This window comes from Lagopus muta, chromosome 4 (genome assembly GCF_023343835.1).
Source record: "Lagopus muta isolate bLagMut1 chromosome 4, bLagMut1 primary, whole genome shotgun sequence".
Classification (NCBI taxonomy): domain Eukaryota; kingdom Metazoa; phylum Chordata; class Aves; order Galliformes; family Phasianidae; genus Lagopus; species Lagopus muta.
The window spans coordinates 54,186,340-54,209,307 of NC_064436.1; the positions used below are offsets into that span (position 1 = coordinate 54,186,340).

General features: G+C 41.0%; 1 protein-coding gene across 1 annotated transcript in view; it reads left to right on the top strand.

The window, feature by feature from the left end:
* The window catches only part of PPARGC1A (PPARG coactivator 1 alpha), a 345,221-nt gene that overhangs the window by 213,548 nt on the left and 108,705 nt on the right, over positions 1-22,968 (top strand). The gene's annotated exons all lie outside the window — the stretch shown is intronic.

A 22,968-nucleotide genomic window follows, 5' to 3' on the forward strand; every position in this document is an offset into this window, starting at 1 on the left:
AGATCTGTGTAGGAATATGGAAAAAGTAACCCATGACATTTTAAACACTTTGCTTAGTCTTGTTTTGTTCCACATCTGTGGAGGCGTGGGTATGGAGCTGTACCTTGGCAGGGAAGGGAAACCTGAAAATGGTTGCATTTCAGGTCTTTATCGCTGCAGCTCCTGCACACAATTATTGAAATAGAAGCAATCTGGGTTAGCCTGAAAGTGCTGCTGAGGAAACTGCTGCTCTGCAAGTGTAATTTGTGCAAGTACTCTATTTCCTAACATCTTTACTGGGATGTAGCAATAATGCATAAGTAGCTTCAACAGACCTGACATAAAGTCTAGATTCTGCCCTCAGCTGTGCTTTTTCCTTCCTGACATGCAGGTTCATTTCAGAACTGTCTGTTGGCTGTAGGACAGGGCAGTCCTGTGCCCCCTCACCTGATCCCATCCTGAACTGCCCTCTGGAGGAGCTGCTCTTGGGGTTACGCTAGCAGGAAACAGTCTTAGAGTAATGTGTTTTTTCATTAAGGCTAGATAGGGGAGGAAGTAGGAAAAAGTACCATCTTGGCAAAGCTGTTTCTGTCTTGGACGTGGTTGTGGCTGATGGCATCAGAGCAAATTCTTATTTTACATATCATAAATGTGGTCTGAATATGTACTGAGGTTACATAGAAAATATAACATTTATTACAAACATATTAAAGCAATGTATATTTTCTATTTAATTTCAGATGCAAGCTGTAGGTGCTCATAATTACAGAGACAACAACTGCTTTGTTTTTAAAGAGAGATTCTCTGAAGTATCTCATTTCTTTCTTTGACGTCCAAGCCAATTTAAAATGGTTGTGTGAATGCATGCAAAGAGATTGATCCAGAAGTCTCAGATAATCAAAGGCAAGGTCCTGGGAAGTTGCTTGTGCTGGAAACTGGCATAAATGCTCTGTGACATCTCCAAATTGGTTTCCGAGAGAGCAAAGATGCTCTTCAGCTGATCCTGCTTTGGGGATGGTTGTGGCCAAATGCTGTAGACACTGAAGCTGGTTTAGGACAATTGCTTTATAAAGGGTAATAAAGAGCATCAATGGAGGACATTAATATTTAGGTGGGCTCCTGCTAAAGCTCTCAGAAGAAGAGTGATATAAAGTGACATAAAAATTCCTATTGTAATTTGGGTAGCAGAGAAGAGTGACTAATGAACTGCATTGCTTTTATAGCTAAATAGACGGAGAATAAGACTGGTTTTAATACATCACCACTACACAATTATCCTGGGAGGAATTTATATCACTTTTTTGTATTTCATTTGCAGTATCATATATTGCATGTGTGTATGTGTGAACAGTGGCATCTTTTGTGCTGAGGAACAAAGGCTAAACAGTTCGCCTGAATTAATAATTGTGCATTTATCTTTCTCTAATTTAGAAATCTTTCTACATATGTATTTTTTAAAAATTGCTAACAATTTATTAAGCCCCTTTTCAGCAGCACAAAAGGTTTTTCAAATTTCTGTTGCAATTACCTCTTAAAAATAAAACCCAGTAAGACAGAGCAAGCTTCTCCACTGCTCTGGCATTAGCCAATGTCGTGGGAGGACCATTGGGAAGCTATTTATGACCTGGCTTCTGAAGTGATTATTGCTAAAGGACACCAGATAAATGAAAATAGCGTCAAGGCTTGCCTAATGTAAGGGCAAGCAACTGGGGTACTACTGGAGATCATCAGTTTTCAGTCTCAGGGGCATCTTTGCTCTCCCTCATCCCCATGATTCCCCCTCTCAGCAGTGCTCCCAGCTTTTCACTCATCTTCCAGTGTGAGCTCTCATGCAGAGGTTTCCTCCTTTCATTTGAAGCCAGCTGAAAACTCTCCTCCAGCTGGGCAGGTAGGCATGGTCCAGCTCTGTGAGCCATCATGGAAGCTCAGAAGAATAACAAGAGAATAGCAGCCTCTCTCTTCAAATCATAGATACGGGTCAGCCTAATATCAACTCTGCCCACTATGCTGTTCATGTGCATGTTATCATGTATAGTGCTTCCTTGAAACAACCCACTGGAGGTGCTACAGCAACACCCAGAGCAAGCAGAAGAATTCCAGAGGTGTAGGGCCCTGTGGCGCAGCCTGATCTGTGAGGACTTTTGTCCTCATTTTTTGGGCATAGTGTAGGAGTTTGAGTTTCAGTCTGGAAGTCTTTTCCAGATTATTGGTGAGTATTTAATGATGTTTGACCGTGCAGGACAGTATTAATATGCTTTGAGAGCAAGGTACCTGCAAAGCTGTAGGGTCAAAACCTGCCATGCAGTGAAAAATATTCTGGATCTCATACTCCTGCAGTGAGTGCTTTAAACCTTAAACCCTTGACCTTGACTTTTTATGGATATTTTGTTACCCTTCAGTTCTTTTGGGCAATCCTTTTTTTCCTCTTTACTTGTGCCTGGTTGTAGGACTCCAAAATAACTTCTTTGCTTGTGAAAGACTGCTTAGAGAGAGAGATTTTGCCCAGTGGAAATAGACCAACAGTGACAAGCAAATCTTAAGGCTTTTGCTAGACAAAAAAAGACCCTGGGTAATCCAGTAATGGTGTAAAAAGAGATTTATTCTGGAACAAAGTCACATGGCAGAAGAAAGCATCCAGCTGCTGTCATATACCTTAAGTTGTGCACATGCAAGACACAGTGAGGACTGAACTGCACTGCCCACATAAACTGCCTGAGGCTGTGATGCTCATGGGGCTGCTATGGCACAGCTGTGGTACCAGGTGGGAAGAAGGCATGCCAGAGTGGAAAGGTGAGGGCCACCTCCAGTTTTCATCTGTTTCTTCCTGTGTTAGTAATTAAAATCCAGATAGTTGTTTTTTTTTTTTCTTGCTTTAATGTGTGTGAGTGAGGCGCAGCTCTTATCCCCAATTCAGAGAATGCTGCTTCACCTGTATTGAAAGGGAAACAGAGAAACCTGAATTCATCCCACCATGGAACAGCCTCTGGCCCCCCGAATGGACAGAAGGTCCCTGTTGTGGCCACTTGATTAGTGCCCACTACACCTGCCCCACTGCAAAGGGGTTGGAACTAGATGATCTTTAGGGTCCCTTCCACTGCAAGCTATTCTGTGACTGACTCTTCAGCTGGGTAACATCACCCTCAGCAGTTGCCTGTTTCTCACATTGCCTTTGTGGGAGCCATCATCCTGACCTGGGCAAGTCAGCTGTGTCCCATGGCTGACAGGGTGAGTTGAGGCCTCAGAACTAGGAAGGAGATACTGAACATAGAATAAGGGCATCAGCCAGACTGTCACAACTGCTGTGGCACTTTGGCCTTACTTACTTCCAATCTCCCTTTCTTGACTAATGTTTGGGCTTATTTATTCCAACTGTTATGCTGGTAGTACAGAGCTGTGATGGGAAAAGACTTGGTCTATCACCAAGCGCTAATTTCAGATAATTAATACTTGGCACCAGAGAAGCACTTAACAACCATGACTGGAAGATGACTGACAAGAAGTCCAGGCATGGCATCATCTAATTATTGCCTCTTTTGAATGTGCCAAAGTCTTAATCATTTGTTACATTTTCTAGAGGAAAGGGAAACGATTTCAAGTTCCTTCTGGGAAAGGAAGGTACCACTGGGCAACCATTAGCAATGCCATCAGTATGAAGGGCAAAATATGCTCGGTGATCTTGCCAGCATTATGCTCACCAAAGCTGGGCTCAAGATGTATAAATATTATTCTCTGATGATGGACATCAGTAGCCCTCTCAACAACAAGCCTCTCTGTGTTTTCCAGCCTTCTGTCCTTGTCCTTCATGTCATTTCTGGACTGTAATGTTTCTGCTAGGACATCCTGGTAGCTCCTTCTCAGCTGAACTCCCTGAATCTCTTCTTAATTTTAATCTCCTTCTCAGTGTTCAAGTCAAAGTTATTGCTCTGTTACAAAAAAAAAAAAAACAACCGTTACAAACAAACATAAAAACCCTCACCAGGTGGGTTATCCCAGTGCCTCACTGCTGTAAATTTAATCTGTGTTTTTAATATAAATGAGCTATCGGTTCAGCTGGGAGAAACTGAGCACAAGTGACAGCGTGGCTCAATTACTTGGGATTCTCACTGCTAGGCCAGAAGGCTGCATTTTCATTAGTCCCATGCCAGGATGTGGCTCATCCCCAATGCTGCAACTGGGTGTTGTGCTATTTGAGGAGCTGCTCTCTGAATGAATGTCGCATTGAAGCGCCTTTTGCTGGTGGCTGGTGTCCAGGTGGAAATGGAAATATCCCAGAGGAGGATTTTTTTTTTTTCTTTCTCTCTCTCTTAAAAAAAAAAATAATAATAATAATAAAAAAATTAAGAAGGTATAATCCTATTGTCCTCAGAGTATTTCCTCTTTCAACAAAGAAGGCACTAATGTTGAAGTCTGTTTGTAAGAGCCATAGTAAGTGCACAATGGCTTCTCTGTTCAACTAAATGATCACTGCTGGTGGCTTAATGAAAAGTATTCAAGGTAACTTGTATCATAAAGGCAAATTGTAAAACCTGGTTGTATCCTAGAAGAGAAGAAAACATAGAAACAAAAACCCAAGTGCTGGGTTTCATACTGGATAGCTCATTAACTTAAAAACAGAGTACGAATGTAAATTATAACCCTTGTTATTACTCATAACTACAGTTCAGACGATAACTTGGCAGTTTGCCCACAACTCTTTTATAAACCAGTAACCTCCGGAATAAATTATACATCATACATAATACATAATTGTCCTTAAAAAGGCAATAATTGTTCTGAAAGGTACAGTTTGCAGCATATTTCACATGAAATATAAGCCACAAAGCCAGCCCAGTTGCTGGGGCTCTAGGTTAGTGAATAACCCATGTGCTGTGTGCTGAGTGCTGCAGCAGCTTCTGCTCTTTACCAGAGCTCTGGTGTCCTGCTGTGGGAGCGTGGGCTTTGTGTCTTCTTGTTCTTAGCTTCTATTTTTAGCAGCAGTGCTAATTTGGGTGGGCAGGAGGGGCTCATTGTCTGAAATAAATGCAAATGATGAAGGGAAAATTTAATTACTTGGCGGCTTTATAGCTCACATGTAAGAATGTTTCACAAAGCCAATACGTGTCGTCTTCCCGTGTTCTCTTCTGTCAGGGATTTCTGTGCTGTGTCTAAATTGGGCTGGAGTCTTTAATTCTTAAAGGATTCCCATTTATGTTGCATGTGTTGTCATAGAAGAGCCAATATCCTAGGGTAATCACAGGAGTAGGGGGTTATCTGCCAGAATCCATCATTCTCCCAGGAGAGGCCACTTGATCAGTGCTCAGTTTTGTCTTCAGGACAAAGACATCTCCTCAAACAGAAAAAAACGTGGGAAACCTCCTCTACCCCATCCCAAAATCTTTTTGTGCCATATTTGCTTTCCCTGCTTCTAATTTTAAGAGTTCTTTTTCTGGGTATAAGAGTTCAAGTAACAGCCTGCAATTTGTAAATTTCAAGTTTTGTTGTTGCTGTCCTACTGAAATGGCTGCATCTTAGTGGAGGATAAGGTGATTCCTGGCTTATCTAGGTACCTGCATGCTCTTCCTACTCTTATTGCATTATCCAGGTAAATAAGCAACACGCTGAGAGTACCGCAGTACAAGGAGCTTTGGTGTTTGTCCTGCTAATAGCTCTGTTCTGAAGTACTTGTTATTTCTATGGAGAACTGTACTATCTTGGTGTCAGTGAAATGTTTTTAATAGCATGTATTTAGCAATAAGATTCATTTATAGCATTTTATGTTCTCTGCCCTTTTTGAAAAGCATGCTTCCTTATGGCTTTTGCTTCTGTTTTTTTTCGACTGGCAGTTCTATGTTAATGTTGACAGTGTATGACTTCCTTTTTATGATCAAGCTTTCAATTAATTCTCTTTGCTTGTGGATGCTTGCGTAAGATAGACAGCAAGAAGGTCATATGTACTTTGTCTTCCTTTTTTCTTTGTTTACTTTCCTTCGCAAGATGCATTACTGGGAACCTTTTGCATGGGACTTACTCTGTTGCTGTAATAATTGGTACAGGAACATTATGTGAAGGTCTCACTGTGCTAAATAAACTAGCTTTTTCTCAGAATGAAAAGATAAATGGTGGGATCTGAAGAAGAAAACTCTTTAAAAATGACCTATGGTAGAAGATACATAAACTACAGGAAAAGTACCCACATATTTTTATAACTGTAAAGAAAGGTTGCTATTTTTCAACCACAGTAACAGAATAATAATATGTTCAGTTAGCAAAAACTTGTACAAGGGAATGTTAAGATGCTAATAGATGTTGCAAGCCAGAACTTGAACAGAGAATTCTGCTTTTCTAATGTGGGTGTGCTGCCCTTCAAATGATTAGATTCTGTCAATCAAAGCCTGTTTTCAGATATAAAGCTATTATAGCCTGATCTTCCTCATTTCTGAAGGGCAACCAAACTTGAATGCTCTCAGTGATAAAATACTGGTTACTTTATGCCCTTATTTTATAGATGGGCTTTAAAACAAATTTAGTCTTAAACTTTCTGTGGATATAATTTGAAATGCAATTTGCTATGCATTTATTCATCTTCTCTCCTTTTGCTCTTCAGATTTTTCCACTGATATATTGATCATACTGCATAAAAAAGGTTGTCTTGTACCACTTTCCACTCTGCCCATCTCCCCATCCTGTCTTCCAACTGGGCTTCCTCTAAACTATCTAAATGAAGAGTCTGCAAGAAAACACATCTTTGTTACTGAGCTAGCAGCCTAATTTTAGCGTGCTTAGTCTTGGAACAAGGTTAACCCAGAGGTATAGGGCTTGTAGAGTGACTGACTGCAGATCTAAAGTGACACGAAAGTCAAAACTCTTTGGTGATCAACCCAACCTCTCTTACTCTCATATTCTGTCTCTGCTGTGACTGGAATTCAGCTGACTTTCCATCCATGGAGGCTCCCCCATGGCAACTGGGAGAATGCGAGAGAATGACTTTGGAATAGCCCTGAACACAACTCATCCACCTATAATTTCCATCCTGGGTCAAGGTTTTCATGGTTTCTCATGGTAGTGGTCACCAGAGGCCTTAGTCACATAGTTGGAGAGAGCCAAAGAGCCCTTGATCAAAACGCATGCAGAAAGCCCTGGGATGGTACCATTTTCACAGTAAACATTAGTTAAAATCTCTGTATTGTATGGTACATTGTTGTATTTTTTTCTATGTGGAACACTAGATGATGATGAGGTTTTTGTACAAACCTGTGGTAGCACCTGTTTAGATGTCTTATTGATGCTTATTAATTTTATTATAGAAAAAGAATTGATTTAAAGATACAGGCACAGAGACAAAAGTAAGACTGAAATGTCTGTTCAAGCTCAGTATTTTTTTGTTTGAGCACTTGATTTCAACATTACTGCTACAATAGCATGAACAGCATATTTGGGAGCTATGTGTGTTTTTGAGCAGGTAATTAGGGATGCCTTAGGCTTTGCTCTTGCTCTCTGGGGTGCAAAACTCATGTTATGTTTGGTGGTACAACACTAAATGTCTCATCTTTTGGGATAGGACGCCATTTCAGGATCACCCTTTATAGGCCACTTTACACCGAATTTACCCTAGAATTGGAGAACTGGGCAAAACATTCTTCTTGCACACAACTTCACTGCTGACTGTCTGGCTGTACTCCCAGCAGAGCATCTCACCCCTCTCAGTCCCATAGCAGTCTGTTTGCATTGCTGTCTGATTTATCTCAGCCTCCAGACAACTGCCTTTTGGGTTTGTCCCTCAAGGGCAGCTCTTCTGTCATCCCTTCTGTCTTCATTTCTCTTTGCAGAAAGCTGTCTGCCAGGGCTTGTAGCACGCAGTGTGGCTAGGATGAAGCTGCCTGCTCCTGTGGTATTATGCTTCCCAATGGTGCACTGGCAGCTTCCAGTCAGCACGCCTCTGTCAACCAAGCCATAACCAATCCCCACCCATGCAGTACCCTGCTCTCCTGTCAGGGTGAGAGCAACACTTAGGAGGAATGGGGTTTTTCCCTGTCTGAACTGTGAGGATGCGTCCCTGTCTAGAGCAGAGCCCGGTGTTACCCACCGTAGCGCTTCATCAATGTTGTAGCTGAATTACTGCATTTCATTCTGCTGGGTGAAGCATTCCTGTCTGTGCTCTACACGCTAATTAGAAGCTGACACCCAGCTGAAGCGGTTTACATTTCTTTAACAGCTTTTGTGGTGCTGTCGTGGGGAGTTAGATCTGCCTGAAGACAGACAGAGCTAGAGCAGTTCAGGCTCGTGAAGGGGATTACCCTAATTACAAGTGAGCAGCACTTGGGGCTTCTGCCCTCTGTCCCGCTCGAGCCAGCAGTGCTGCTGCAAGGTGATTGCACAGGAGGACTCGGTGAGTGGCCGCCTGGTGACGGTCATGGTGTGATGCCTCTGAAGTGCAGCGTGCCCCAAAGTGAGACATCCGCATACTGGCTAAGTTAATCAGCTTCAGGTTGCTGCTGCCTTTCCCCAAGTGCAGCTGCACTGTCACTGTGCTTAGGAGTGCTGTCACTGATGTTGCTTGCCTTCATCTCTTCACTTCTATTTTAATCATGACCTTAATATTTACTTAATTGTGATTCTTGTTTTATTTATTTGCGGTGACTTTCCTGGGATATCACCTAAGAATGTACCCACAGAAGTCTTACCTGTCTTCCACTCTTCCTCCAGTACCTGCTTGTGTTCTGAAACTGTAGTCCAAAGTCATGATAGTGAGAAAAGAGTTAAACCCAAGAAATACAGGTACATCCTGGATAGATGAATCCATTTTTCCACTAATTAATAGCATACTTCTAACAATGGAAAGCTATTAAAACATGAAAGTATGTTTTGTGAATCACATTTATCAACCTCTATACATGCTGAAGTTCCATTATTTATTCTGTATTTTTAACGTAGCTTATGGATTTTTTCATTCAAATGCAGAAAGGAAGTAACAAAAACATTTTTTCCCCTCCGTTTAAGTATATATTCATGCAAAAACGAAAATGTAATAAGAACAGTACATTTTTATGTCAACAGTAACCTTTCTGCAGCGTTCTTTAGATAAAACTGTGAATATTGGAAAAGAAAAAAGAAAGATAAGTGGTTCCCTTATTCATCTTAGTCCAAAATCTATTTTACCCACTGCTGGTTGTTGGCATTGTTTGATGATATGACACAGGAACAGAATATCAGATTATCAGAAAAGGAGATTCCCAATTTAATAGTTACTTGCAGAAATCAAAGTGTTTTTTCCTTTATCTTAACATCTCAAAAATAAGTAGCTGTTAAATTTCAAATCATGTAGTCTTGCTGATTTATCATCATATCATGGATGCACTTAGCTGTCTAACATCAGGGAATCCAATAAGTCCTGTCACATAAGAAGAAAAGAGGAAATCCTATTGGATAATGGTTTACATTCTCCCCTACAGTGATTTATTTCTGTCACAAGACTTAATTTTATCGCAAGGCAGATGCTCCATCTATATCAATGCAATACATTCCCGCGTTCATTTGTTCCATGCAAAAATTGCACCTGATATATTTTTCAGATGCATTTTGGCTTATTTAGTACATGGAGTGATTAGATGGTGTTTAATCACATGTGTAATTTCCAGTTTTTGTAATTCCCAAACACAGTGAAGCCAGGCCTACGTGAAGGAATGCGATATTAAATTAAATTGCACGGAGCAGCAGTTACCACTGCAGCTGGTGTTGGCATTGCGATCCCTGGCATGTCGTGGCAGGGCACGTCAGTGGGGTAAGCAGAGCTTATTGGGGCGATCAGGTCATCGCCTGAGAGCCAAACTTAGTCTTGCTTTAATTTCACCAAAGCAAAGAAAAAAAGTCATCATGCCTTTTTGTTGGCAGTCTGCGCTGGGGACCCTCTGTAGTTCCCCCAGGTGCAGACAGCCCCACTGGCATGACTTCTTTGCCAACGCATGTCGGACCGACACTCCCCCGCTTGCCTCTCACTTAATGCAGATTATGCTCTCCTGAATAATCATCTTTGTTGCAGGGGCAGCTGAGGCCCACAGGTTGTGGCACCCTGTGTGGCTGCTGGCCCTGCTGCTGCCCACAGAGCAGGACTGCATCTTGCTGCCCAGGGCAGGGGCTCAGCCCCCCTGCCAGCCTGGGCACGTGTGCTGCAGGAGCAGTGCCTGCCAGCTGCCCCTAACGCTGACAGCGGAGCTGCGACCTGAGGGAAGTTTCTTGGAGTTTTCTCCCTCCTTTCTACTCTTCTTAACATAGGCCATGGCTGGCTGCCCCTTTCTGATCGTGGAACGCAAACAAGTGCAGGTAGGTTTGATGGGGAGTTTCCCAAATCCTCAGTTTAGCAGTAGCGCTGCAAGCGAGTGAATAGATGGAGAAAGAGACCAAGTTAATGACAATTCTCCAAACAGCTGTTGTACGATTCAGCTTCACTACTTCAGTTAATTAATCAGCACCTTGCTGGCAACTCTGGGGGAGATACTCGTTAGATACTGGTAGCAAACAGACAATGCTTTCATATCAAATATGTTCAACAACATCTAATACAGCGATAACTTCCACAAAAGAGGGCAGGGAATTCAGACTCGTGCAGGTGCTCATGAAGAAGCTTTTAATGTGCGTGTACACATGGGTGTGCTGCATATGCTGCTTGCTTTGTTACTGCTGGCTGGCGTGGAGCACCAGGGATAACAACTGCAAATCCTCACATGCTCGTTAGGATCATTTCTTTCAGATGATATTCCTGTGTATGCATTTATAGAAGTGCTGTGTGCGAGTGCGCACCGCACATTGGTGCGTTTGTGTGTGATTACGGAGTAGGTGATGCATTCTGAAGTCAAATACTCGGCATTTTGCAAGATGAAAAGAGGCAAACTTAAATCCGTCATGCAAATATATCTTGTAGAAAGTAAGAATGTGGCCAAGGCTTATAAAAAAAAAAAAAAAATCGGCCTGCAGAGTGCTGAGTCTACACATTGTGCTGGAAAATGGCTGTTGTCTCAGAGATTTCCCTCTTTCCTCTCTGGCTTTAAAAAGAAGATACTTTGCATCCTACCTACCGAGTCAATAGCGGCATTCATATTTTATGAGGAATAATGCACAGAAACCTTAAACCAATGAAATTACATCCATACATTTGTAGTATATTTTATATTTTAGTACAGTCCTAAAATTGCCATTAATGAACATTAGCTTCAAGTTCAAGACAAAACTGGCTTTTAAAAAATGTTACTGCCCTGTTATGACAAAAATTTCCTTCTGCCACGCTGATTTACTGTTAAATTGCAATTCAGTGCACTGTAGTTCTTTTCCTGAGACCTCTTCCCTTTCTTTATTCACTTTTCTGATTTAACCCTCTTGGAGGGTAGGCAGTAAATTGCAATGAAAATGACAGCGCTTAAGAGACTGAAATATATCTGCTGTCAAATGTTCCATATATGTTCAGTTTAATTTTTCAGTTGACTTTATTGATTTATTAAGAATGATAATAGCCTGCATATCACTTCATATACATAATTGTCACATAAATCTCCAGCATTATGGACGCATAATTGTGTCCACCGTAGGATACAGCGAGCAGGTTTGATGTTTAGTGCAGTGCTGTTTGTGCAGCTCAGCGCCGAGTTATTTTATGGGTTTGGGGGTCATTCTCTTTCCTTTGGAATCATTACCAAGTTTCAAATGGTGGCATAACCTCAGCTGGACCGGCTGCTACAGCTGTAGGAGTTACCAGTGCTCTGGAAACAGGCTTGAAGTTGTATTAAGCAATTTATGTAGACAATTTATCCAGTCTGCCGCTATGTACTGATGTAGACAATTATAGCTCCAGCTCTTTAATGAAACTTACATTATGGTAGAAAGAATATCATAGCTTCTATTATACTCATGGGAACTATAAAGAGAAATGTCCTTTTTTAAATTAGCTTTACGGCGCTGAAGCTTTTATGTATTTACATGCAAGTACACTATTAACCCAAACTACTTGTTTTGAACTCTGTCTGTCGTCAGCTATCAGGAAGCGACACAGGCTGTTAGAAAAACTTTTGTGTCTACCTCTAAGCATTGTTGGAATTTCCCATTAATGTGATCCTTCTAAAACTTCCACTTTGCTGCAGTTGTTCCCACGGCAGAAAGAGCAGGATGCTTTCTTAATCCTCCCTAATCTGTAGCAGAAACCTCAGATAAAAAAGGACTTTTGTCTAATCCGCCTTCTCAGGTAAGGTTTACTTTAGATTTGAGCTATAAATATCTTTCTTTACTTTGTTCTTCTGAGAAGCAAACTGTTGAAAATGGGGCGTGGATTTATTCATTCTTCAGTTGCCTATTGGAGAGAAAGATCCTTTCTAACATTGAGAAGAGAGGAACAGAGAGAAAGCTCTTGGTGTGAGTTCTCTGTGTGGTGAATTCATTCGGGAGCAGCCCATGTTGCAGAGCTGCCTTGCTGCCTTGTCAACCACCACTGACTGACATCCCATGCTGTGGAGATGCCGAGCATCAGGGAGACTCCGTGGCCATTTCCAAGAGTTTAAGACCTCCATCTGTGCCTAAATTAGTTGCCTCTACCTGTTTTTTGGTTTTTTTTTTTTCTCTGTTATTAGTCACTCCAGAAACCTGGGTTCTAACACTTCAACAATTCAGCTTTGCATTTATGCTTATTCCCTCTTACATAATGGGAATAAAAATAGCACTAGGAAATGGAGATACGGGGTTGGGGAGAGACCGTATGCTTGGCATGAAATAAAATTCACAGTTTTACCATTGACTTCTGTCAACTCAATATTTCATCTCTGATTTCTCTATTTATACATTCTGCGTGTCTCAGATATTCTTAAATCACAGTTGTTCTTCAGCTGAAGGCCAATCTAAGCAAAAACACACTCCACAGATTGTTTTCCTTCTTTCCCTGTAATGAAACTAGATGAAATAACTTACGGCAGTCCAGTTTTGTCAGTAATTCACGTCTGAGGTGACGTTTGGAAGGGAGGGATAGTTTAAAAAAAATACTTAAATGCATGGGAAGTGGATTGGAATCCAGTGATGCAAAGAGATATGAAGTTGATGTGCTGTCTTAGAACTTTCAGTTATTTCTCCTTTCCTTTGAAAACTTTTGGGAGATTGTAAGTGGATGGAAGAGAATTGCTGGTCTGAATTCACCGTGTGTCCAAAACCCAGCTTCAACAAGTTTTCAAAAGCCATGATTTCTTTGGAGCACCGTTATGAGCACATCTGTATGTGGCTGAGGGCATCTGTACAAGATTGTCACTAAGCTAAAAAGTACGTTTATGTCACTCATGTGGGTATGACTTTTTGCACATAATTTTCCACGCAGCCCCAGATCTTCATAATAGCAATCCCTGGATATCTTTGGCCGTTCTAAATCAATTTTCCTTTCTTTCTCTTTAAAAATCTACTGAAAAAAGGATCCACTAAAAATAAAAGGAGAACGTCACTGCCCTGAAAATAGAATACTTCTGAAATGTGCATATGTTTTCTGTGTGCTTAATACAGGGGAAAGGTAAAGGGTAGATTTTATAATCCCTTGTAACCATGTGTGTATATCATAGACATAAAATGTATATAAAATTAGAGAGAAAAGGTTGAATTTGGATCTATAGTCTTTTGGAGTCAAAGATTAACGATGACAATGTCATCTGATAATGAGAGGCTAATGGGGCTAAACTTCATCAATTAAATCTTTTCTCTTTTATAGATTCATAGATAATGCCAGAAGGGAGTACTGTGAGAATCTAGCCTGACCTCGTCTTGTAACATATACTGTCAAACTTCCTGAAATAATTCCTGCTTGAACAAGAGCATTTCTTTTGGAAATAAAGCGTCCGACCTTGATTTAAAATTGCCACTGACTGAAAACACCTGGAAAGCCTTGATAAATTGTTTGAATGGTTAATTATATCCCTCTGTTAAAGGTGTACCCCTTCTTTTTCCTCTGAATTTTTCTCTCTTTGTTGGACTGAGGCCATTATGTGTATTTTCTTCCCCAGTTTGCTTCTCATGGGCTGGGTTTAGTGCTACTTAGTCCTGGAGAGCAGAAATCTGCTCAGTTCCTCTCTCAGTAGATGAACATCTCCCATCCTGCTAAGTGTCACCCAGGGGGATGAACTGCTCAAACTCAGGCTTTGTGGGCTCCTTTGTACTGTAGAAGCACACAAAAATAACAGGAATCTCACGTAGATGGCTGCAATCCCAGGATGGAGATCTGGTTCTCCAGATCAAAAACCTTATTTCTCACCATTGTTTCCTTCCTAGTTATTTGTGTGGCTTATCCCAGTGTCGCTCTATATTTTGTACATTTCCTACAGGGATAAGCTCTTATTGTCTTGAGCGGAATATATTTTTCTGTAAAATTCTATGAAAAACATTTGTTACATTTCTGATCCTGAAGCTTCAGAAACAGACTGGAGTAGGAGGCCATTAATGTTGTCAGTCTGTTTCTGTTGGATCAAGGTTCAGAGTTTAATGCAGTGAGGAGTGAGAGATGTCCTCTTGGTTCCAGCAAGAGCTGACCCAGCAGTGCAGCACCTGTCTTTTTCCTGAGAACAGGATTTGGAAGGGAACAAGGATGCCCTCAAAACTGCTGGTCAAATGAGGGTTTTCAGTTCACATTTCAAGCCCAGTAAATATTTATGGCTTTTTTTTGAAAGCCAAACAGCTCTGAGTATCTCAGAAGTTTTTGGCCTTTCATCATCTTCATTGACGAGGATCAGCATTAATCAGTTTAGGAAAAAGTCTCTGCTACTGCAGTATCTAGGTGTTCCTGTAGCAAACACCTCTAGAATGGAGTCCTGTCAGTGTCACGGAGTAGTTAAAAAGTCAGAAACACAAGAACTTTAATCTTTTGTGTTCCTGGAATATGTGGTACTGCTCCTCAGCATGAGCTCTGTCTCCAGAGGACAGCTGTGCTTGTGCTGTTCTGAAATGGCAGATAAATGGGGTTACTTACGTGTCTTGATGATGAATGACAGTTTCTTATGGGTAATGTAGTATTCTAATAATTACCACAGAAAAATGATGTAACCCAACGTGTATTACTTCTGCTTACAGTAATCTAAACATTGTGGCAGTAGTATTCTGTTTAATGGTTGCATTAATACACGTATACTGTAGATATTATGGTGCACTTGCATTTATATCATATACTTTGCTGCAGTATTTACAATAGTATTACTTTCAAAATTAGGGGTGACATTGCCTGATTTCATGGATGGGTCATACCTCAAGTATTAGATTTCATGGTTTGATATAGGTTATTAGGAAAGTCATATGTGGAAATTATTTATCTAGTTAAGTAGTTATCAATACACATTTTATGAACAATAAAAACAGACACAAGTCTCTCAGCAGTAAAGCTATTAGGATACATATTATAGCATTTGTATTGAGGCTTCTGACTTTTTGCCTATTCGTGGATATCAAGTTCAAGCTCTTGTAAGGGAGTTTGGGCCCTGAGAGCTATACTGAGTAGCATACGTTTTCCAAGGACCCAGACAGGATCGTTTAAGTACCTTACTGCCAACAAAAATAGAACAAAACATGTAAGAAAATATCCCTTCTGTTGAAGTTCATTCTTGGAAAAAATATGCCTTTTATGTCTGAAAATTTTAAATACAAACCCAGAGGTAGCATGTTGTATGTGCATATAGTACAGGTGCAGCATGTTATTACAGCTCTCTGCCCAACTCGCAGGGAAATAAAGCTGTCCCAGGCTGCTCAGGATCTTCAGCTTGATTTGCCACATGCTTGCAGGTCTTTGATTTCCAGTTCATCAGCCATGAAGGTGCTCATTATAGAAATTCCTATGAGTTTCCTGTTAGTAGCACTCCAAATTCAAGCAGCACTCAAGCAATGCTCGAGCCTGAGAAGAGGGATGGGCTCCATTTTGCTTACCAGCAATTTAAGAGGCATAAAATGAACTGCTATGGGAGGGAGCAAATCCATTCATCAGTCTTATTACTATTTTCTGATCTCTCATTTTATTTTTCTGTTATCTAGAACTATATTGCTTATTTTAGGCTATAACACTGTCAGAATCTGTTTAAAACCAATTAAAATGCAAAATTTAAGGTTGCATGAGAGTATAATTTTATGTGATTTACTGTCTGGCTTTTGCCAGGCATTCCACTGTCACCAGCATAACATTTGGTAAATAACTGAGTGTAGGGACTGTGCTAGCCACACTGTGTTATTCATACTGGTTTTTTTTCCTCTATCTGCTTTGAACAAGCTGTTTTATAGATTGGAAATTGGTTATTGAACAGAATCAGGGTCATACAAAATAGCACTTGATGTTATAACACACTACTGAAATGCTGAACTTCAAAGATTTTTCCTCTGATTGTTAAGCCTTAATTACAGTAGATTGCAAAATATTAAGTGTATGGTGACAGATTTGCAGGATATTACTTGGAATCTGAACGTCTCAGAGATGGTTTAGCTACATTTTCTGCTGACCTCTGTGTACAGAAGTTACCCTAGCTGAGGCTCCAAGAGTAAATCCTGGCAGCATTAAAGTCAGTAGAAAATTCACTCAATCTCTAGAAAATAGGCCTTACAATTACAGACTTAAGAAACTCATTCTGCTTACTTTGTCCAAGAGAAGGAGATGAGATTATATGATGATGATCTACAAGGAATTACCCAAAGGCGATACCTTCGATAGCAGATAGCCCTTCAGTCTAGGCCAGGAAGGCGAGCTGAGCTTTTGGAGTTAAAGATGATCTCAGCAAATTCAGATGAGAAATTGACTGCACATCTTCAGGAGTCAGATAACTAGCTTCTGCGGTAAGTTGTGTGGGACCATGATACATTGCCCACTAATTCAGATAACCACTTCAGAGTCCTGTTTTGCAGGGAGTGGAAGATGCTGCTCAGAATCTGGTGCCAGGAGCTAGTGGCAATTCTCTCTGTATTGAGTGGAGTTTTGTTTTTCTTTTGGAGCATTTGTCAGGGGAATGTTATGTATCCACAGCGTTCTCCTGATGTGCTCTGAGAGAAAAACAAAACTCAGTATCTTCTAAACCTGCTATAAAAAGACAAATCCTATAAGCACTATTTTGTTAAAAATAGTTCTGGGCAATTTCATTGAGCTGTATTTTCTCAGACCTAGGGGTTCTTTGCGAAGGGCTTTAGTTTTGAAAACTTAACTCAAAAAGTCATTGTGTTTTAAGTCTAATTGATGTGGATAGCTATGGAGAAAACCATTGTGAATAGCTCCTTTTTTCTTATCCAAGTTCTATTCATCTCATGTAAATGTTTCAGCATTTTTACTCTGCCTTGAGGCATTTCAATTAATGCTCAGATGCATGCTGCTAAAAGCTTTACCTTATGCTTGTTTACTCTACACTTGCAAGTCCTCCGCAGCAGGTTGGGCAGGACATCAGTAGGTAACAGAGACCAACATGAAAAAGTGTGTAAGTCTGGTTCTCTTGAGGGGCTTCAGAGTTTCCACTTTGTTTCAGGAAGTGCTCCTTGCTCATGACAGCATCAGGTCTCTGCAGGCTAGCAGGTGTTCCACAGTACTGTTGCTATGCCTGTAGTTTGGCAGTGGTCATCCCAAAATGAGATCTACGTATTAATGACATCATGATTATCGTTAAAACTGGGGACAAGAGTTGCCTGCTGCTATGAGGCACTGCAGTAATAACTCTGATGTGTAGGTGCATTCAGTAAGCACGTGTCACCTCCAGCAGCCCCATCTCTGGGTGTAGAACATGGTCTCCTGGCCCCAGCTTGGTAGTGGTGCCCTGGCTGGAACACTGTGTTGACCTTTGGGGTTGAGCTCTAGGTTAAATAGTTTAAATAGACCTTTACTTACTCTAGTCACTTGGTGCTGAAACTGTATAATTAACTCTAAATCCCATGGATGACTCCCCTGCTTCACTAATAGGATGGGGTAGGGAGGAGAATGCTTGTCAGATCTCTGTTGGTTTCTGCTGTTTTCTTTACCACTTAAAGAATCACTTTTAAATGACATGATACACATGATGGCTTTTATATGAAGTGAAGAGTTGGTTTTAATGTTGCTTCATTTTAGTACGTCGGGTGTGTGATTTATCCCCTTCACATTTGTGGAGCCAAGTCTTTTGGGGAAGATGCTTTGTATGTGCAGCAGTGTAGGCTGTAAATGATGTGTTTACAGGCAGAGGGACAATTTCCTGTACTTCCATAGTATTGCAATCTTACTGTAATAATACTGTTGTAATATTACTTTCTGAAATACTGATATTTCCAATAATACCAGGGTCAGTCTCCCCATGATTATCCAGTAGCTTGACAAACATTTATCTAGGCATGGGACAATCTTGAATGCTTGGTGGTAGATAGAAGAAGGCAAAACTAGCCTGAAACCCAAGCAGATGTAGTGTAAGCATTTCCTGCAATGGTTTCAAAGCCTCTCACTTTTCTCCAGTTGTCTTTTTCCTGTGTGAGGTGTCTGCCTGTCCCGAGGTTCATGTGTGTCACTGGCACAACTGGCTGCAGATGTTTAGCTGCCCAAATTCCAGGATGAAATTACTAATTTGCATGACTTTTTGTGGTTTCATTTTATTAGTGTGCTAATAATGTACATGCATGTGCAATATTGGGAGAGATGGGCAGAGAAGCATACTGTGCAAACTGTGCAGGAGCGTGTTGTGTGAGGAATGCACCCAGACCCAGTCAGCTCCCTTTGTCTGGGCACGTGGTGAACCGGTCCTCTCGGTGGAAATACCTGAGCTGGGAACAGAGAGGTCCATGTAATTTAGGCTCCTAATCCCTAATTAATTAGCTTCCTAATCTAGACCTCTCTGTGGGCTTGCAAAGGCACCCACTGCTTTTTGTTGACTGCAGAGGAAATTTCCACCCTCATCTCCGTAGCCCCAACCAAACAGTTGAACATCAGTGGCAATGAAAGCCTGAAAGCTGAAGTAACAGAGGGAAACAGAAGGAAAGCAGGCTTGAGATATGGAGCATGCAGTTCTATCCAGAAGGGTGTGTGTGCAGAAGTACTGATGAGGGAGAAGGGAGATGTTGGGAAGCAGCTGAAATCCACGCTTGTGTTACACACGACCGGTCTTCCCCTTTGCTCATACGGCACTCAGGCAAACAGAGCTGCCTCCTAATGATTCCATTGCAGTTGTGATTTTCAGTGGGACTTCAGTCTGTAAAATGCTTACAGGCAGAGAAATTTCAGTTTATTCATTTATTTATTTTCCTATACAGGGCTAATTTAGTTCTGCAGAACAGAAGCAGCTTCAGAACGGAGCTGGAAGTGTTTCCAGCCTGGGTTTTTGGTTTGCTGGGAACACAGTTTGCTCACACCAAATGTGCGACATTTTCACTTGCGTGAGTTGCAGCAGCAGTGTAAATACCAGAATGTTGTTCTGGGTAATCAAACAATGGGAAAGTTGTTTGTGTGTGCTGCGTTGTTAATTAATTTATATCCAGAAATTCTTTAAATGTATGTGCAAACATGCATTAATCATGTTTTAAAGGCGAAAGTGAGAAGAGCAAAGCTTATAGGAGTAGCCGTGTAGATACAGAAACCGTTAATGTTTCCGATGCCCTGTGGTAGGAAGGAATATATTAAAAATTGATTTTTGGTTTCTGCCTTTTTCTTGGTAACATTTACAATAAAGGATATAGCAGAAAGTAGCCTTTAAATTGATATTTCAAAGCTTTTTATGTTTGGGATATGTTTCTCTGTATTCTTAATGGGTTTATATAGCAGAGTAAAAAGGTCAGCTTCTGAATCTGATGCTTTTATTCTTCTATTAAAGAAAAGAAGACGAGTTTAGTGTTCATGAATGATTTAAATATCAACCAAAATATTTGGTGCAGCACTGTGGTAAGCAGCGTTATTAAAGCAAGGCCTCGAATGCGTCGCCCTTTGCACGTAAGGTGGGTGCCACACAGCACTGTGTGCATCCCCTCAGCTGTAGCAAGGTGTTGCTTACAGCTCTGTCTGCACGTGGGTGCAGTGAGGGATGAGATGTGCTCTGCTGCTGCTGGGACTCAGTCGTTGCCCATTAACAGTTGTGTCGTTGAAGGGCCTCTCGTTGTTCAAGGAACTGTGATGCATTTCGTTGCTTCTACCCAGTTGAGAGCCATGCCATATTGAGCCAGCACTCTTCTCAGATGTTTTCTCCTAGTGAGATACTTGGGAAAGGAGCAGTCCTGGTCATTGTTTTGAGAGCTGTCTAAAAGGCAGGGCTGAGGAACAGCAGCCTAATGGAGTTGGTTTAGACAGGGATTCATTAATCAAATGCTAGGTCTAATACTTTTCTTTTAAACTTTTGCAAATATCATATATTTTTTAATAAGTTCATAAAGATAGTGTTGTCAAGTGTAAGATTTACAGTGTTTTTTTCTGAATCAGCAGAATTTTCCAGGGATATGGTTCTTTTCACAAGGTTTTGGGTTGTTTTTGTTGTTTTCTTTTTTTGAAAGCTTCAATGCAGTCATAATGTTTTGAAGCATTAATTGACAAACTTCCTAAAGTGTATAAGGAATAACGTTCCACACAGCGTTACTGATCATATTTTTAGGTAGTCTGTTGATGGATTAATAAACCATTGTAACTTCCTATGCAAAAAAAAAAAAAAAAGTGTTATTTTTATAATGAATGCAATCCAAAAAGTCTATTGCTAAATGAATTGAAGCTGCAGCAGTAGCTGACAAACAGAATAATTATAGCAGCACAGTGACAGAAGCCTGATGTGCAAGCATACTTCTCAAGCTGAGACTTAGAGGCCAGGAAGCCCGGCCAGGCTGGAGTGTCCTGGCTGCAAATATTTGCAAATATGGGAGCTCTCATGCTGCTCAGTGCACTGTTTTAAAATGTTTAGTACCTTTTTAATTTTAGAGTAGTAGCTGTAACACATGAAGAGTGAAAATTTACATGGTAGGTGAAATAATATATGAAGAGTAAATAAGTAATTTAAAATCAGGCATAGTCCATAAAGGTGTCACTTAGCACTGGTTTATATTTTTCCAAACTTTGAATCTTGTCCCTTGAAGTTTGTTTACAACAAAACAGATGGATTCATTTTAACATATTAGATCTTGATTAAAATAACTCATTCATAATTGCATTTATATTTAATTAATATAAATCAGCTTACAAGTTGAAGACGGGCAGAGGATTGCTATTCTGGTTCTCTATGCACGCAGGTTAGGGTGGTGTCTCCTTTTCCTCAAGCTGTAGCCCACCTGGGACATTCCCCACCCTCTTAAAGAGCAGTGCAACTTCTTTGCACTGAAGGTGGTGACTCTAGAGGCTGAAGTGCAAGGGGAGGCATTCTGACTGTCCATTTGCCAGAAGCAGGATGAGTGTTCCCAGCTCAGATTCCTGCAGTCCCATTCCTCAGGCTGTTCTGGCTGCTTACTGGAGGGCTGGCTGCTGTCAGATGCTGGGCTGATTTTTGTGGTAGAAGCATCTGGACCATAGCAACTGTATTTACTTCCCGGCTCATTTCTCATCAGCTGTGCAAGGGGTGTTGTTGGTAGGGATTCTGAGCCACTGCTTTGCACAGGGCATGCGTGACCTGGTAGGCTGCTGGGAGGAAGACTGCGTTCCCATGTTAAATGCCTCCATCATACAGCCTTCCAGCTAGAACTCAGTGCTCTAAATAAATGATTCTTCATTTATTTTTCACCTTTCTGAAAAGTAACACTGCATTGTATAGTGGTATTGCTAATGTGATTTAGTATTGGTGCATGACACAGCATCACTGAAATAACTGGACACTCTTACATACATATACAGTTCATGTACATATGTACATATTCATGTGTGTACAAATGTTTATAAAGGTTTTGCATTCTGGTCCCATTCTGTAGTGCTGTCAGACAAGCAGACCTGTGTCAGTCCTTTGTTACTACAAGCAAAGTGCAGTGAGAAAGGGCCAGATCCTACCTGTCCAACTCTCCTGGAGTTGCTGGAGAGAACAACTCTCCTGGCCTGCTGTCTTACACCATGCACCTCTCAATAGTACTTCTGTCCTCCAGAGTTCATGGAGGATTTAGGATGAGCTGTGTGAACAAAGTTGGTGGTATTACCCACAGGTGGCTCTGTCAGGGCAGATGGTGCCTGCCTGGACATGGAAGCATGTGGTGCAGAGCTGTAGAACTGGAGCCTTCCCTTGATGGAAGGCAAAGCTATGATTTTTACACCCTTCTTTTTATCATAATTGATGTTTCCATCTTATTCTTCTGTTCCTCTAAGTTATGACATTGTGTCCAAAACGACATTATGATATTCCCTCAAAATGTCATGGCATGAATGAGTAATTTCTGGTGAACAAATCCCCAAAGGGACAATTTGAACTCTTTTTACTCTTGCTCTTGAATCCCATTCAATTAAATGAGGAAATGCACAGAAGTGGAAGAGGGAAGCTTCATGTGATCTTTCCTGTAAGGCAGCTGTTAGTGGTAGGAAAAACATTGAAGTCAGCACTCTTCAGAGACGTTTCTTTTGTGAGACATGCATTAAAGGTGCTGAAATCACTAAAGATGCCTCTGATAAGCACTGATAGTAAATGCCATGGTTCTATCATGCTTCTTTAAAGGTGAGCATTATTAATATCACGCTGTGTCTTTTCATCGCACGTTAGCTGTCTTAATTCATTGGTTCTTGTCACCAGCATTGCTTGGTGCTGCATCCAGTGTGCCTTTTTTCTGAAATCAAACTAGCTATTTCTTGGTGCAGGAAGAACTCTCCCATTCTTCATTTGGAAAACAACTTTCACACCTAGGTCTTAGATGGCTGTGGTTTCTTCAGTTGCTGTTCTGTATTGAAAAACTGTGTTATTACTATTTGCATTCTGGAAAACGTTGGTGGCCAGCTCCACTGCAAACGAACTTTGGAGCTTTTCTGTAAAGTATCCACGTTTTTCTCTTCAGTGGCTGAAGCTCATGGTACTCTGACTCATGTGCTGGTGTATCTTTTCTAAGCCCCGCTTAATCTTTATCAAAGCCAGCATAATCCCAACCAGCCTCCACACA